The 16,074-nt window shown below is 43.9% G+C and overlaps 1 long non-coding RNA gene and 1 pseudogene across 1 annotated transcript in view; both read left to right on the forward strand.

Moving 5' to 3' along the window:
• Positions 1-5,654, forward strand: part of LOC140691971 (uncharacterized) — a 50,020-nt gene extending 44,366 nt beyond the window's left edge. The window contains exon 5 of the long non-coding RNA XR_012067576.1: positions 5,189-5,654. This is a non-coding gene — a long non-coding RNA (uncharacterized lncRNA). The remainder of the gene's footprint in view (positions 1-5,188) is intronic.
• Positions 5,655-8,226: 2,572 nt separating this feature from the next.
• LOC140691964 (trafficking protein particle complex subunit 9-like) overlaps positions 8,227-16,074 on the forward strand; it is a 31,297-nt pseudogene continuing 23,449 nt past the window's right edge.

The following is a 16,074-nucleotide window of genomic DNA, read 5'->3' on the forward strand; positions in this document are numbered from 1 at the left end:
ACTCTATTGTATGTTCTCACCTCCTATGTCAAAGATTCAAAGACCAAAAGTTTATGGGACTATTCTTGGTAATTTTGTTTATCCATTCATTGATGGATGGATATTGTTTGTAACTTTTGGCTACTCTGAATGATACTGCTATGAATATTGATATACAAGTTTTTGTGAGAATATGTTTTCATTCTTTTGGCTGTAGAGTTGGCCCGCCATATCTGTAGTTTCCACTTCATGGATCTAGATGGCTGATTGTAAAGAGACTCAAACATCCTTGGATTATGGTATCCAGGGTGGGGGGTTCCTGAATCCAACCCCCCGAGGATACTGAAGGATGACTCAATATGTAGGAGTGGAATTGCTGAGCCATATAACTCTAACCTTTTGAGGAAACACCAGACTTCTGCAAAGAAGCTGCACCATTGTCCCTTTCCAATGGCCACATATAAGGTATCTCTTCCTCCTGAACGACAATTGTTATTGTCCATGTTTGATTATAACCATCCTATTGGGTGTAAAATGAGGTTGCATTTTGATATTGATTTGGCTGGTGATGCTGAGCATCTTTTCATATGCTTATTGGTCATTTGTGTATCTATTTAAATCCTTGGCAAATTTAAAAATTGGGTCGATTTTCTTTGTATTGTTCAGTTGTAAGCATTTGCTATGTATCCTGGATACTAGTCTCTTATTAGATATATGCTTTGCAAAATTTTTCTCCTATTCTGCAGATTGTCCTTTCACTTTAGTTTTCTTAAATATTAAAACAATTTCTTTATAGGGGAGGTAATTAGATGTATTGATTTATTTTATTTTTCTTGCTAAGCACGCACTCTATCACTTGAGATAATCCCTTCCTCTGAAATTTCACTTTCTTGATGATGTCCTTTGTAAGAAAAAGGTTTTAATTTTGATGAAGTGCAGTTCATCTGCCTTTATCTTCTATCACTTCTGCTCATGGTATTGTATCTAGGAAACCAAAACCTATCCTAGGACCACAAAGATTTATACTGTGTCTTCTTTTAGAAAGTTTATCGGTTTAGTTTTTATATTTCTGTCTGTGATCCATTTTGAATTAATTTTTATTTGTTATATACAATTTGGGGGTCCAGATTCCAGATTCATTCTTTTGCCTGCAGATACCCAGCTGTCCCTGCACCATTTGTTGAATAGACTATTCTTTCAATGGAGTGTTTTTGGCACTCTTGTGGAAAACTGACTGTAAATGTAAGTTTTTCCCCTCTGGGTTTTTATTGTGTCTCATTGATTTATTTATCCAAACTTATGCCAACACTATACTGACTTGAGTACTATAGCGTTTTAGTAAACTTTAAAGTGAGTCCTCCAACTTTGCTCTACTTTTTAAGGATTCTTTTGGCTGACCTGGGTCCCTTGCACTTTCATATGAATTTTGGGATCAGTTTTTCAATTTTTGCAAAGAAGTCAGCTGGAATTTTGATAGGGATTCCACTGAATTTGTAGATCACTTTGGGGAGTCTTAGCATTTTTAACAATATTGTCTAACATTCCATGAACATGGGATGTCTTCCATATATGTAAAGCTTTTAAATTTTTTTCGGTGATACTTAAAAATGTTCAATGTACAAATCTTGTAAATTTTTGTGAAAAGTATCTCTCATTTTATTTTTAATGCTGTTGTAAATGGAGAGGCTAAGCTTCTTAAGGGTGGGACTATATATAAATTTGTTTATTTCTAGGATTCCTACACAGCAAATACCCTCGGTTTAAAATTGCTACATAAATCTATCCACATCTCTTCCCACCCCTGTGTTATAAGAAACCAAGACCCAAGTTAGGCTACCTGAACACCTATGCGGAAGTGAGAAATGAGACCCTTGGGTGGGGCTTTGTGCAGATGATACTGAGAGCTTATTCAGGTTGGCTTTATCTTAATTTCTTTTAAACAACCCTTTTGGTGTATATAGTCAGATACATTAATAACATGCCCTTTTGATGTGCAGAGGAGCTAAGACCATCATTTTCAAATAATTTCTAGTGACAGTGTTGTACTTGAAACCCAATTTGCATCAATCTTTGAAGATTTATGTTTCAGGAGCTTTGACTAAAGAACACATGTCTTTATTCAATGACAACTAAATGCTCAAGCAACATGTAAGAGTTTGAGCAAAATGCCCCCGCCCCGTAGTGCTGGTTGGCTGCAGCTGAAAATGGAGTCAGCGCTTACCTCTCCCAGTACGCTTCTGCTGATCTGCTCAAAGGGGTTCGTCCAACAGTTTGTCTGTAGTCTGTTGGAAAAAGCCATACAACATTGATTTAAGGTTGCTGGATTGCAATATATTCTTAGTAATATTAAGAAAGCACATATTGAGTGCTTACTGTATGATGGCATTGTCCCTCAGCCTTACATGAATATTATTTCTCTTAAAACCTCACATGTTTCCTTGTTATTCTCACTTTACAGATAAGGAGACAGAGAATTAAGACTTCTCTCTTTTGGGGGGAGCTCATTATCAATGACTTGAAGTTGTAAGGAAAAAGATATTGATTCATCCTGAAAAAACATTTTTTTGAGAGTCAGCAATGAAGAGGGTGACCGCTGAAGAAGGTGATCATTGTTCTAGTGAGATGAGCCCCAGGTTGTACGGAGTCAGCATCCTTGTCCTGGACACGGCCAGTGTAGAGCTGCGTGGTGGGTGAGGCGGAGCGGCCATGCAGGGAATGAGGATGCCGGGCCATTGGGCTGTGCTCAGGCACGGTGGGGCTTTCTGTTAAGGGCAGTGGACCGTCATTGACAGATTTTAAGTAGGGGAGTGGGGTGCTCTCGTAGATCCCTTTTGTCTTGTAGAATGCTTGGAAACATTTAGAAGGCTCGGCAGGAGGTGATGTGATGAGTCAGAGTAGGGTGGCTGTGAGGTGTACCAGCGTTCAATTTTCAAGTGGTTTTCAGTCCCAGGTTTGTGGCTCAGTAGCCATGTCACTTTGGACGACGCACTCAAGGAAGTGAAACAATTTATCTAATCAATTGAAGCAGTGATGTACCCACTTCCCAAGACTGCTGTGGAGATCCAGTGAGATAACGTTTTCACAGTGTGCAGCATGGACCCCAGCACAGAGTCAGTGCTGAGTGAGTGCCAGTGAGTACCTGGTAGGACAGGTGTGGGTGGTGGGACTCAGTGACTGAGGAAATTTGCGCCCTGAAGAATGGGTCCAGTCACATCTGTGAGTGATGGGCCCGAGCTGGGAGAGGCAGGGAGACCTTGCCCCCGACCAGTGGCCCTGAGCAGGACGGCTATGGGAGAAGGACCATGAAGTCAGCTCTTTGCAGGTGGAGTTGGACGTGCCCATGAGACATGTAAGTGCAATGTCACGAGCTCACAGAGGAGGTCTGGGCCCGGGCTATGCATTTTCCTATAATCTCAATCCCTGAGGACGCCGAGGTATTGATCACGGAATGTGAAGACATACTTTACAGGACAAGTGAATAGTAGTATCATCTCTGTCATCAAAGGTCACGTCTCTTTATTCATCACTCACTTTGCTAATTGGGTACTTACAGGGCGGTTCTTCACCGCCCTCCCCTGGGCTCAGGCTCCACAGTAAAGAGCTGGTGAGCCTCCCTCTTTTCTAGAAGAAGACACACTTAGCTGGTAGCCTTCTGTACCTCACCAGACGTAGAATTTTAGTTTGTTGTTTTAATTCTATTTTCTGTTGGCCATCTCCTGACAGGAGAGAAGTTTTACCTCATGGTCATGTTTCAATTAGCTGTTACTAAGAATTGCTGATCTGATCCATAGTGTATGTATTCTATTAACTTTGTAGAGTCCTATCATTTTTCTATCTTTTCCCTTTAATTTTATATGCCACTTCAAGTCTCTATCCTATTTGGGGACTTATTTTTTTTAATTAAATAATGTCTGTTAGCAGTTAAGAAAACAAAAGCAAAGAAAAAATGCACATGATACCTAAATTTAGAAAATATCTAGTGTGTTTCCTGTCTCAGCAATGGAGGGATATAGAAACTCATTAAAACCTTCATTACACAAGTTCCTTAAAATGCTGATTAAGAAATAAAACCTTCCTTCCTCATCTTTCAAGCTGCACAGCTAATTGTCAAGAAAGTGAGGGGAAATACTCAGAAGCCAAGACAAACCAGAAAGGGATTCTGGGAAGTAAGCGAGCCTTAGAATCACTGGGGGGCCGTTTGACTCCTGACCTGGGTTTCAGTTGCCCTGACAGGAGGGCAGGAGGTGAACCCCAGGCCTCTCACAATGGGAGTTGAATGGCTGATCTTATGTAAGGCCAAGCAGATCCTGAGAAGCCTGGTTTTCTAAAGGGTGAACTAGGAAAAAGAAATTCTCAAGGCAGGAAAGTAAGGAAAGTCAATTTTGTTTGAAGTGGGGAAAAATAACAAATCCAAAGTAAGGATGTAATTTAAAGCTGTTCTGGCATGAGGGTGACCACAAACTCCTGGCCGAAAAGCACAGCTCCTCCTGGAATGAGAAGTTGTGTTTTGAATGGATCAGTGAACAGCCATTCCGAGAAAGGCCTCCAGAGTCTTCTGGATCAAGATACTGGACCCAAACACCTCTCTTCCAAGGTCTAATTCAAATAACCAGAAAGGTTTTAAAGGAAAGAAGCCATAATCATAGTTCTATTTATTGACATTACTATATGCTAGGAATTCAGAGGTGACTATGGAGTTGTCTCCTCTTTGATGGACCTTACTTTCTCTTTGGGGAGACAAACTGACATAGTTGGGGAGCTTGGTGGAGGGAGGTGTTAGTCTTTTGCAATTAGCTAGGAAAGGAGATTAAGAAATCAGTGAAGAGTGGGTGAACTTTTTAGCTGAGGACAGTCTTGTTCAGTTGGCTTTTAATTGCAGGCTTGATGAGTTTTCACTGGAGGGAATAGATCTTATGGAGGATGGACTTAGCTCAGGCCTCTTTAGAATGTACAAGTGAACCTGGACAAAGACAAGTCAAATCTGTGCAGATATTGAAGTTCACTTGAACGTGCTCCATCCCTGAGCCAAAGATAGGACAAATATGCAGCACTCCTTGAGGACAGAGGAGTGGTTTTTAAGGTTCCTCAAGAATGAATCCCAGGGAACCGAGATGGCCAGTTGTCAAACTGTGACTTTGCTCTTTGGACAGTGTACCCACCAAGGGTATTGGGCTTTTATAGGTTTCCATTTCTCTTTAATACATGTCAGGTTATGACATCGTGGGCACAAGCATTTGACACCTTGTCGAGGTGACGTTGGGTACCTGCCAAGAAGCGCGGGCACAGCTGCGGATGCATCATACATCTTGCCGCCCTTCCCGTTCGCTGGCTCCGTGATCACAGCAGAGTGGTTCCTTGTTGACCTGTCCGTCTCCTCTGTGACATCATAATCCATGAAAAGACCGGAGCGTATTAACTTGGCTTTGTTAAAGTCAAAGGAACAGATCTAATATGGAGTCAGATTTGTTCATTCCTATTTCAGTAGTGCCATGGAGAAGGCACTTTGGGCAGCTTTTTATAGGGTCCTGGAGGCTTTCTCTCTCAGCCTCTGGGCGCCTCTATTGCAAACCCTTCATAGCTGTCTGGCCTGCTGGAAAACCATTCCGACTGTTTTGCCCTGAAGATGTGTTGTGTTTATAACTCATCCCTACACCTTGGGAAACAACTCAATAAGAACTCAGTGGGTTTTCCACCAACCATGGGCAGGGGTGAGGGATAGCATGTTATAATTTTATAAAGTAATAATAATAATAATAATAATAATAATAATAATAATAATAATAATAATAATAATAAAAAGAATACTTAAATCAGCACTGGGCACATAGGAGAGAGTCAATAAAAGCTTCCTGGCTTAAATCAAAAGTGATGGCTCAGTGATTCCATGGCTGCTGTAATTGCTGTGCTAGTTACTCCTTTGCTCCATTACACTTTTTTTTAACATTTTTTATTGATTCATAATCATTTTACAGTGTTGTGTCAAATTCCAGTGTTCAGCACAATTTTTCAGTCATTCATGGACATATACACACTCATTGTCACATTTTTTTCTCTGTGATTTATCATAACATTTTGTGTATATTTCCCTGTGCTATACAGTGTAATCTTGTTTATCTATTCTACAATTTTGAAACCCCAGTCTATCCCTTCCCACCCTCTACCCCGCCCCCCACCCCGGTAACCACAAGTCTGTATTCTCTGTCCATGAGTCTATTTCTGTCCTGTATTTACGCTTTGTTTTTGTTTGTTTGTTTTTGTTTTTTAGAGTCCACATATGAGCGATCTCATATGGTATTTTTTTTTCTCTTTCTGGCTTACTTCACATTACACTTTCTTTTAACTGAAAAAGTAATACATACATATGGTTGAAAAATTCAAACAGAGCACAAATTTACACAAGTGAAAGAAGTTTTCCCTCACCGTCTGTTCTTTCAGGCCTCCCTGGAGGTGCCACAGTTTACTATCCTTTGTGTGATTTTCCAGATATGCTATGCACATTCCCACCTATGTATGTAAATTCCTTTAAAGTTTTAGTTATATTTAACTTAAAGTGATTTAAATCCTGAAGTGGCTTCTTCCCCGGTAATAGAAAAGAACAAATCTGTCTCCATATTAGATCTGTTCCTTTGAATTTAACCCTGTGCTCTGCCTCCTAGGCTTCATCTTGCTTGTATAAAAATGTTGCCTAGAGCCTGAAATGTACAGGAGAGCCTATTCTAAAGGCTCTGCCCTTTAAGGATATTTAACACTGTTTCACTCATAAAAAGATTACAAGTTGCAGAATAGAAAATAACGTTTGTTTTGTTGGAGGTTTACAGAGATTTGACCCAGGCAGATAGCTGCAAGAACAAAGGATTCTAGCAACAAAGAATTCCTACACCAAGAAGTTTGCTACAACCAAGCACGTAGGAAAGGAGCCTGAATTCTGACTTGGGGAGATGGTTTTCCAGGACATTAGTTTGCCATCAAGGTCTACAGAAACTTGCTATTCCATGCCCCAACACCTGGTCTCCGAACTTATTGGCCTGTCCTGCAATGAGGAGAATGAATTTGGACTCGGTAACACTCCTATCTACCTAGCAACCTGGGCATCAGAACTGAGGACAGCACTCCCACACCCAGGGACCTACTGTGAGCCCTTGATGGTTCCCCTAGGGTGGGCTGTGGTTTACTCAGGAGGGATGCGGACTATGTACCAACAGTCAGGCAGTCTGCTCTGTCTGGGGCTCTGATCTTTTACCTGCTGCCCCTGCCAGCCCAACACCTGGGACATTGGAGCTAAGGCAGAGATCCTGCCCGCCTGTTTCCCAGAGTGTAAAAGGGGAATATGTACTCTTCCCAAGGTAGTTCTGAGCGACAACACTTGCGGGTGCTTGGTTCCCAGAGCAACAGGAAACCCAGCTCTGCATGGGGGCAACGGGTGAGATCCCCATAGAGGTTGTGCACAGGCCTTGGCTGGAGGGCTGGACCAGGGAGGTAAAACTTGAGCTGCGGGCCTTAAAGGGTTAGAGAAGGGTACAGAGGCAGGACTGCCTCCTCCTTTGGGGTGCCCCCAGAGGTAAAGCTTTTCCTCTCCATCTCCGCTACTCCCCTCCCCTCTCCAGATCCCTCCCTTCTCTCTGCACCTCCTGTCCATCTGTCTCCCTCCACTTTTCCCCTCCTCCCCTCCTTCTCCCATCTTCTCCCTTCCTCGCTGCCCCAGCTTTTCTAGCAGAACCAAGAGGGTCGCTGGCCCTCCTGCGCATGCGCAGTCGGTGCCAGCTGGACCGCGGGTTGGAAGCCCCAGCTCCAAGCCGGGGATTGGCCCCAAATGCTCCTCAGCCCTGACGCCCTGTAGGCCTTTGGCTCCTTCCTGTGGCCGGGGCCTCTGGCTGTGGACGTGCAAGGTGGGGTCCCCCGGGAAAGGGGTCAGGCGGCTGCGGGAGGGCGTCCGCGTGTCACAGCCCGCGAGGGCGCGAGTCACCGTGTGTTCAGCTGAATTCCTCGGGCCAGGCCCCTCTGCCCGCGCCACCGGCCACAGCTGCCCAGGGCCAGGTGTGCACCTGCCGCCTCTCGTCCCAGCCGGGCTCCCCTCAGTCCGCGGCTGGCGTCCCCTTCCCCTCTCCCGCCCGCGAGTCCTCTCCTCCCTGGCTTCCTCTCCTTGGCCGCCTACCCGTCCCCGCCCCTGGGCGGGCTGTGTCCGGGGCGGGCTGTTTCTGCGGACCCGGATGGGGGCGGGCGGCTGAGGCTGGGGCTGCCCTCCTCTCCCTTTCCCGCTCCCTGAGTACAAGCTCAGCGGCGTGGGCGCTGCTCCCCGGGCTGAGAGTCTCCAGCTGTAAAGCCCAGCTTCTCCTGGTGGAGTCGGGAAAAGGGATCGCCAGTGCTGAGCGAGCTTCCGTCTCCTCCCTCAGTGTTTCTGCCCCAGGTAAGTACCTTGAACACTTTCAGGTGGTATGATGGCGGTGCTTGTTGATGTCACGTGTTTTTATAGTGAGGAGGATTACAGTGTTGAAAGTAATGCTTTGTTCAGTTAAAAATGAACTGAAGTCATGAGGCTGCGCCATCCTCCTTCCTTCCCTCTCCTAGGGTGAAACGTGTGACCGACGATTTTAGGAATACAGTTACAGTCCCTAACTAGTCCAGCCCAGCTAGTGTGTGTTAACAGGAACAGCACCACCAGAGGCGTTGGAGACCCAGGGACATTGCAGTCCTAAAGAGCTCCTGGCACAGTTTGGTTTGTTTTGGTTTTTTGTTTTTCTTTAATTGTACGGCAGACTAGTTGTATACAGGAGAAAATAATTGTCAAGAAATTTTTTTTCATATAACAGCTTTATTGTGATATTGTTCACACACCATGAAGTCCATCCATTTAAATGGTACAATTCAGCAGCTTTTAGCATATTCGCAGTGGTGCAACCATTATTATTTCAGAATGTTTTCATCACTTCAGAAAGAACAGTGGAAATCAATGACCTATCCACCCTTCCCCAGTGGTGGTTCTAAAGAAGTTTCTTGGCTGTTCCTGATCATAAATTAACTTGTTACATTCCATGAAAAATCTGGTAGGTATTCTAATCAGAATTGCATTGAATCTGTCTATCAAAACAGGAAAAAATATTGTCTTTATGGCTTAAACTTCTTCTACCCATGAATAAATCTGGGACCCTTTATTTTCATCTGTCCAGAGCCTGGCCCATGGGAAGTCATCACTAATTTTTGGGCTTGTGAATGATGAGATTCTATACATCGTTAGTTGCAATTGTTGCCTTTCACAGGGGAGAAAAGTAACCTCTGTGAAGCCAAGTAACTCTGATGGTGAAAAAGAGTTCAGTCAGTGCTGGAGTGATCCAGTGGACTTGGTACTTGCAACCAGAATTCTCCACCACCTACAGCTAAGGGGATTACAGTTTTCTTTTATTTTTTCTTAATGGCGTTGCTTTTATTTTTACTTTTTTTTAAATTATTTTTTATTGAAGTGTAGTCAATTTACAATGTTAGTTTCAGGTGTACAACGGAGATTCAGTTATAAACATATTCATATGTATATACATACGTTTTAGATTGTTTTTAGTACAACTCATTACAAGAAATTGAATACAGTTCCCTGTGCTATATAGTAGGTCCTTGCCATTTATTTTATATTTATTAATGTGTATCTGTTAATCCCCCCTTTCCTGCCTGCTAAACACAGTTTGCTTTCTATGTCTATGAGTCCATTTCTAGCAGCACCGTTTTTCCTAGTAATATATGCTGGTTGGCTGCTTTCAGTTTCAGTAATTCCATCTTCTCTGTGGGCACTTTCCTTCTGGTGGGCCTTTATGTGGTTTGCACACGTGATAGTAGAGATCTGTTTTTGGGAGAACCCCAGGCCTAGTGTCGTCCCTGGTATGGAGCGGCCACTGAGCTGATGCTTGAACTGGGAAAAAAGCATAGTAAATGTTGGAATTTCCACTATGTTTGAGACTTCCAGGTTTCTATAATCTGTTTAGCCCACCTTAATATTGGCTGCACCCATACTGGGTAATTTGGTGGAACTCCATGGTATGGTGGTGTAGAGACAGGGACTTGTATGCTTTTTCTCTTTCCTTTTTCTAACACTCATTCTCCTGGGCCTCCCAGATCCTCCCCAAGAAGTGCCCAGGAATGGTTTGGTGCTGCGCTGAGGCAGTATCTGTTAATAAGGCCCTTTCCTCATCTCTTCTGAGCTTCCGTTTCCTTCTCTGCACAATGAGGGCTTAGACTAGATAAGCGCTTTTCATTTTCTTTTTAAGCCATGTTTCCTTTGAGAAACAGAAAATGCAAATATCTCCTCCCATCCCAACACTTTAGATTTTGATACGTCCTCCAAGGAGTGACATAGCTCTTTGTGGAAAATTGATGTGATTGTGATTCCAGGGGGCACAGAAAAGACTCTTCAGTGATTTATTGCAAGGAGAGGGCAGGAAAGGGTCAGTATGTCACACTTTCTAGTGTGAGCACTGGAGCAGGGGTTTGGGTTTAAATACGGTGACTGACATGACCTCTCTCTAATCTTGTACAATGTGATAAACCTCTCTCCCTCAGTTTCTTAATGTGTCATGTTGAGGTGATAATATTTTAAGGCTTTTGTGAAATATTATACAAATAAGCCATTTGTGTCTCGGTAGAAGCAAGACCTGCTAGGGAGTCAGGGATTTCTTTAAAAAAAAAAATTGACCATACCGCTCTGTGTGTATTTTGAAGTTTCTGGAAAGTGAGGGTTGAGTCTAAAGCCCATCGTGGGACAGGTGGCCCATGGGTCTGTGTGCCCCAGATTGCCCCCTCCTCCCCAGTCCTCTTCCCCTCAGTCCAGGATGAAGTTCCCTAGTAGATTTACACAGAGTTCTTGTGGAAATGGCTTTTCATTAAATTTTTTCACCAAGAAGGGCTGCCATCATGATCTCTATGGTCATGTTTTGGTGACCTGAAGGCTATGCAATTGGGGGATTATATTTAATAAAAAGAACAAAGTTACAAATACAAAATTAGACCTAGGGTGGTGACAGGGGCTCTTGGAAGTGGGGACCATTAGCTTTGTTAGTTTCAGGTGCAGTGGCCTCTGGCCACGAGGACCCATCCTCATGCTCTGAAGTTGGAGGGACCAGTGGGTTCAGTGGGAAATTTAACTGAGTGTATCTCATGGGCTGGGCATTGTCCTATTTGTGCTGTGTGTTCCTTATTTGAGACAGTGAGCTCATTTAACCTCAAAAGCCTCTTTAAAAAATTAGACTTTTAATTTTGTGATGTAATGTAGATTCCCATGTAGTTGTAAGAGCTAATATGGAGAGGGCCTATGGGCACTTTGCCCAATTTTTCTTAATGGTTCCATCTTGCAAGTTTGGGTTACAATTCATTACAGACTCACTAACCCTTTGAGGATTGTGTTATTGCCCTCATTTCTATTCATGATTAATCTGGGGCTTAGAGAAGCACACAGGCCTGCCCAGGTCACCCACATGGTTAATGTAGAGTCGGGTGGAACGTGGGCTTGGGATTTCCAGGCAGTATCATTATGATGGAGTGTGGCAGGGAGCAGCATTCACTTTGCTTGTTTATTCATTCATTCAACAAACTTTTATTGAGTAACCTCAGTGTGTCAGATGCTTTTATAGGGTTATCAGATTCTTCAGCAGTACTGAGAATCAGGTAATATTTTCTTTTTTAATCTGAGAAAATTAGCTCTGAGAAGTTATAACCCCCCCAAAGGTAATATAGCTCATAAAGGAGGGATAGTAATTATGTACAGTCCCCCCTTTCTATGCAGGTGGTACCCTAGGCATTTTACATTTGCAAACTTCCATAATCTAGATATATTCTTGTAAGGCAAGGAATTTTTTTTTATATTGAAACTTTTTATTTCATTTTTTTATTTGATTAGACAGGAAAGAAATTTATTTTTAACATTTTAAAAGCAATTTTATTTTTCAATCAAGTGTTCAGATCTGTGACATTTGAAGAATACTTGTGTATGTATATAGGGAATAGAATGATATTGTCTTTTTTTTTATCATTTTACAGTGTTGTGTCAAATTCCAGTGTTCAGCACAATTTTTCAGTCATTCATGGACATATACACACTCATTGTCACATTTTTTTCTCTGTGATTTATCATAACATTTTGTGTATATTTCCCTGTGCTATACAGTGTAATCTTGTTTATCTATTCGACAATTTTGAAATCCCAGTCTATCCCTTCCCACCCTCTACCCCCCCTCGGTAACCACAAGTCTGTATTCTCTGTCCATGAGTCTATTTCTGTCCTGTATTTATGCTTTGTTTTTGTTTGTTTTTGTTTTTTAGATTCCACATATGAGCGATCTCATATGGTATTTTTCTTTCTCTTTCTGGCTTACTTCACTTAGAATGACATTCTCTAGGAGCATCCATGTTGCTGCAAATGGCATTATGTTGTCGGTTTTTATGGCTGAGTAGTATTCCATTGTATAAATATACCACATCTTCTTTATCCAGTCACCTGTTGATGGACATTTAGGTTGTTTCCATGTTTTGGCTATTGTAAATAGTGCTGCTATGAACATTGGGGTGCAGGTGTCATCCTGAAGTAGATTTCCTTCTGGGTACAAGCCCAGGAGTGGGATTCCTGGGTCATATGGTAAGTCTCTTCCTGGTCTTTTGAGGAATCTCCACACTGTTTTCCATAGTGGCTGCACCAAACTGCATTCCCACCAGCAGTGTAGGAGGGTTCCCCTTTCTCCACGGCCTCTCCAGCATTTGTCATTTTTGGATTTTTGAATGACGGCCATTCTGACTGGTGTGAGGTGATACCTCATTGTAGTTTTGATTTGCATTTCTCTGATAATTAGTGATATTGAACATTTTTTCATGTGCTTTTTGATCATTTGTATGTCTTCCTTGGAGAGTTGCTTGTTTAGATCTTCTGCCCATTTTTGGATTGGGTTGTTTATTTTTTCCTTATTGAGTCGTATGAGCTGCTTATATATTTTGTAGATCAAGCCTTTGTCGGTTTCACTTGCAAAAATTTTCTCCCATTCCCTAGGTTTTCTTCTTGTTTTATTTCTGGTTTCCTTTGCTCTGCAGAAGCTTGTAAGTTTCATTTGGTCCCATTTGTTTATTCTTGCTTTTATTTCTTCTAGGAGAAAATTTTTGAAATGTATGTCAGATAATGTTTTGCCTATGTTTTCCTCTGGGAGGCTTATTGTATCTTGTCTTATGTTTAAGTCTTTGATCCATTTTGAGTTGATTTTTGTATATGGTGTAAGAAGGAATTTTTTTTTAATTGATGTGTAGGCAAGTTTACAGTGTTGTGTCAATTGCAAGGTGTTTTTTGAATTTTGAATTAAAAAATATTTTTTGAGGAGGGTAATTAGGTTTATTTATTTGTTTCATTTTTTAAAATGAGGTACTGGGGATTGAACCCAGGACCTCGTACATGCTAAGCACGTGCTCTAACACTGAACTGTACCCTCCTTCCCAAGGCAAGTTTTCTTATCCATTATTCTGCAGCTTAGGAGTCCAAATAAGTTGGAGTTGAAATCCAGATGTTTTGCTCCCACTGTGGTTCTTTTGTTTATATTCTGCTGAAGAGGATTGGGGAAAGCAGTTCCTTTGTTCATTTCTTTATTCAGCAGTTTTGAGCACTGACTTTGCATCAGGGTCTGGCTAGGTGCTTGGAGCAGAAAACAAGAAATGACCCTTCTCTGCAGGGGCCGGAAGCCTAGAGCAAAAGCTGGGTAATGTGATCCGAGCTACGGTAGCCATGTGCAGACTCTGAGGACAAACTGTACCCCCTGCTTTGCTTGGGCTTCCCTTGCCTTATGGCTGGTACACACCAGATCACCTCAACCCAGATGGGCCTGCAGCCCACAGCACAGTATTTACCTCGATCTCCTCTCTCCTCTCGGCAGGGCCTGCAACATGAGCATCCCTGACTACGTGCAGTGTGCTGAGGACTACAAGACTCTCCCCGTTGTGGTCCAACCCGTTGGGATCACCTCAGAGGAGAATTTCTTTTGCATCTATAAGCGAATCTCCTTGGTGAGCCAGATCAGCCAGTGCGGCTCCCAGTTGGCACTCTGTATCCACTACAGGCACCACTATGTGCCCGAGAATGGGTGGAGATACTTCCAGACGAACCGCAAGGTCGTGGGCCTTGTCACCATTACCGATTGCCTCTTGGCCACGGCCTTCAGTAAGCTCCATGTGCAGAGAGGAGCTGTATGGCACCACGCTTATTGTCTCTCAGCTGTTTGTCTTTGTGCTGCATGGGGAGGCAGCCGAGCAGACACGCACCGACGTGGCCTTCAATCTACGAGGACTGCAGGGTGGTGAAGAGGATTGAAGACTTCACTGAGTCACTCTTCATCTTGCTCAAGTCTAAGTGGCTGGATGGGGCCCCCGAAAATTCTGGGGACAAGATCCCCTTCCTCTGCATCCTGTTTGAGAAGGAGGACTTCATGGGACTGGACACAGACTGAAGGTAAGTTTACATGGCGGCCCGTCCGCCCTGGCTTTGTGCCGGGTTGATTCCCTACAATCAGAAAGGGATCAGCAAGGAAGAGGGCTGTCTTGTAGCCAAGGGTGGAGGGAGGTGCAACCCGCCGGTTTACAGACATTTAAAAGTGAATCCGCCTTTGTTTCAGAGAGATCCTTTTAGGGTTAGTGTGGACACTTCCTCCTGCTTTCCAGCCAGGAACCCTGGTGGGACCCTTGGAGTTGCTGTCCAATAGATTAGCCACAGCCACTGATGCTAGGAGCGCTGGGGAGGAGGCTGGTCTGAGCTGACATGTGCTGTAGGTCAAATGCACATCAGATGCTGAGACTTGTCTAGGAAAAAGAATGTAAGCTATCTTGTTACTTTCTATATTGATTACATGTCAAAATGATAGTATTTTACATACAGTAGAATAAGTAAGATCTGTTCTTAAAATCAGTTTCTAGTATTTGTTTTTTGTTTGTTCGTGTACCGTTTTAAATGTGGCAACTGGGGAACTTTCTTTACATGGCTCTCATTTCATTTCAGTTGGGCAGCCTTTCCTGGGACAGTCTCATCCCTTTGCTTACAGATGAGATGCTGAATCCCGAGACGCAGAACGAGGCTCTGGTTGAGCTGGGGGTGATGCAGGTGTCTCCTTTCTCTCAGGTCCAGCAGCTGCATGGCTCAGGCCCTCTCTTCTTGCCCGACAGCCACCATGCCATGTTAGGACATCAGAAACACTGCCAGGCACTTCCAAATGAACTCCTTTCGCAGGGAAAGTTGTGTCACGGAGTATGGGACAGAACAGGGAAAGATTCCTCCTCACTTTCTCCCTGTGATTAATTCAACAGCCCCACTTTGCCACGGAAGTGCAGACGAGCTCTTCTGGGCTGCCTACACCCCCACCTTCTGCTGTTTCCCCGTGTATCTATCGTGCTTTCCCTCGGGCAGAAGAGGGTGAGATGCCTTTGCCGAGAGGTGGTCCCCCTTTGCTGAGGAGAGTGAGGGAATCTGTGTCCCCCGGCCTATGGCCTCGGACCTTGAGTCCAGAGAGCGCTGATGGCGGTCCCACAGGTGACGGTCGGAGGACCTGGCACGTGCTGCCGTGACTGCTGTGGAGCCAGTGCTGATTCTTGAACTTACCTAAGATCAGGTCCTACTTTCTGTTTGGTGGTCAGTTGGAGGAGAAGAAGCCAGAGAATTGATAAAAAGAAATTCCAGACCAGCCCTTTGAGTGAGAGCCTCAGGGGACCCGAGTCCCACCTGCGTGTGGTGCCTGGCGGGGTCTGGATGAATTTTCAGTTCCTCCCCGTACATGCCTCTATGGCTTAAGGAAGGGGTGACGCATGTCGTGGCCATGATCTGTACTTGTCCTCGCAGGGCCCTGTGATCCACAAGTCCACACTCCCCTTCTGCTACTTGGAGATGAGGTGGCAGGTTTAGGAGATTGGGCACTGCTGAGTGCAGAGCTGCCAGCATCTTGCTACACCGAGGCTGGCTCCATTCAACTCACCTGTGACCTCCTGCTGAGCCCCCAGGCTTTAGTCAAGGTAGGTGTACCGGTGCAACGTAAGCAGGGACCAACTTCTCCCCCTGGACAGACTGGTGGGTGAGCAGTGGAAGCCTGGGTCCCTGCCCCAGCC

This window comes from Vicugna pacos, chromosome X, assembly GCF_048564905.1.
Source record: "Vicugna pacos chromosome X, VicPac4, whole genome shotgun sequence".
NCBI classification, from domain to species: domain Eukaryota; kingdom Metazoa; phylum Chordata; class Mammalia; order Artiodactyla; family Camelidae; genus Vicugna; species Vicugna pacos.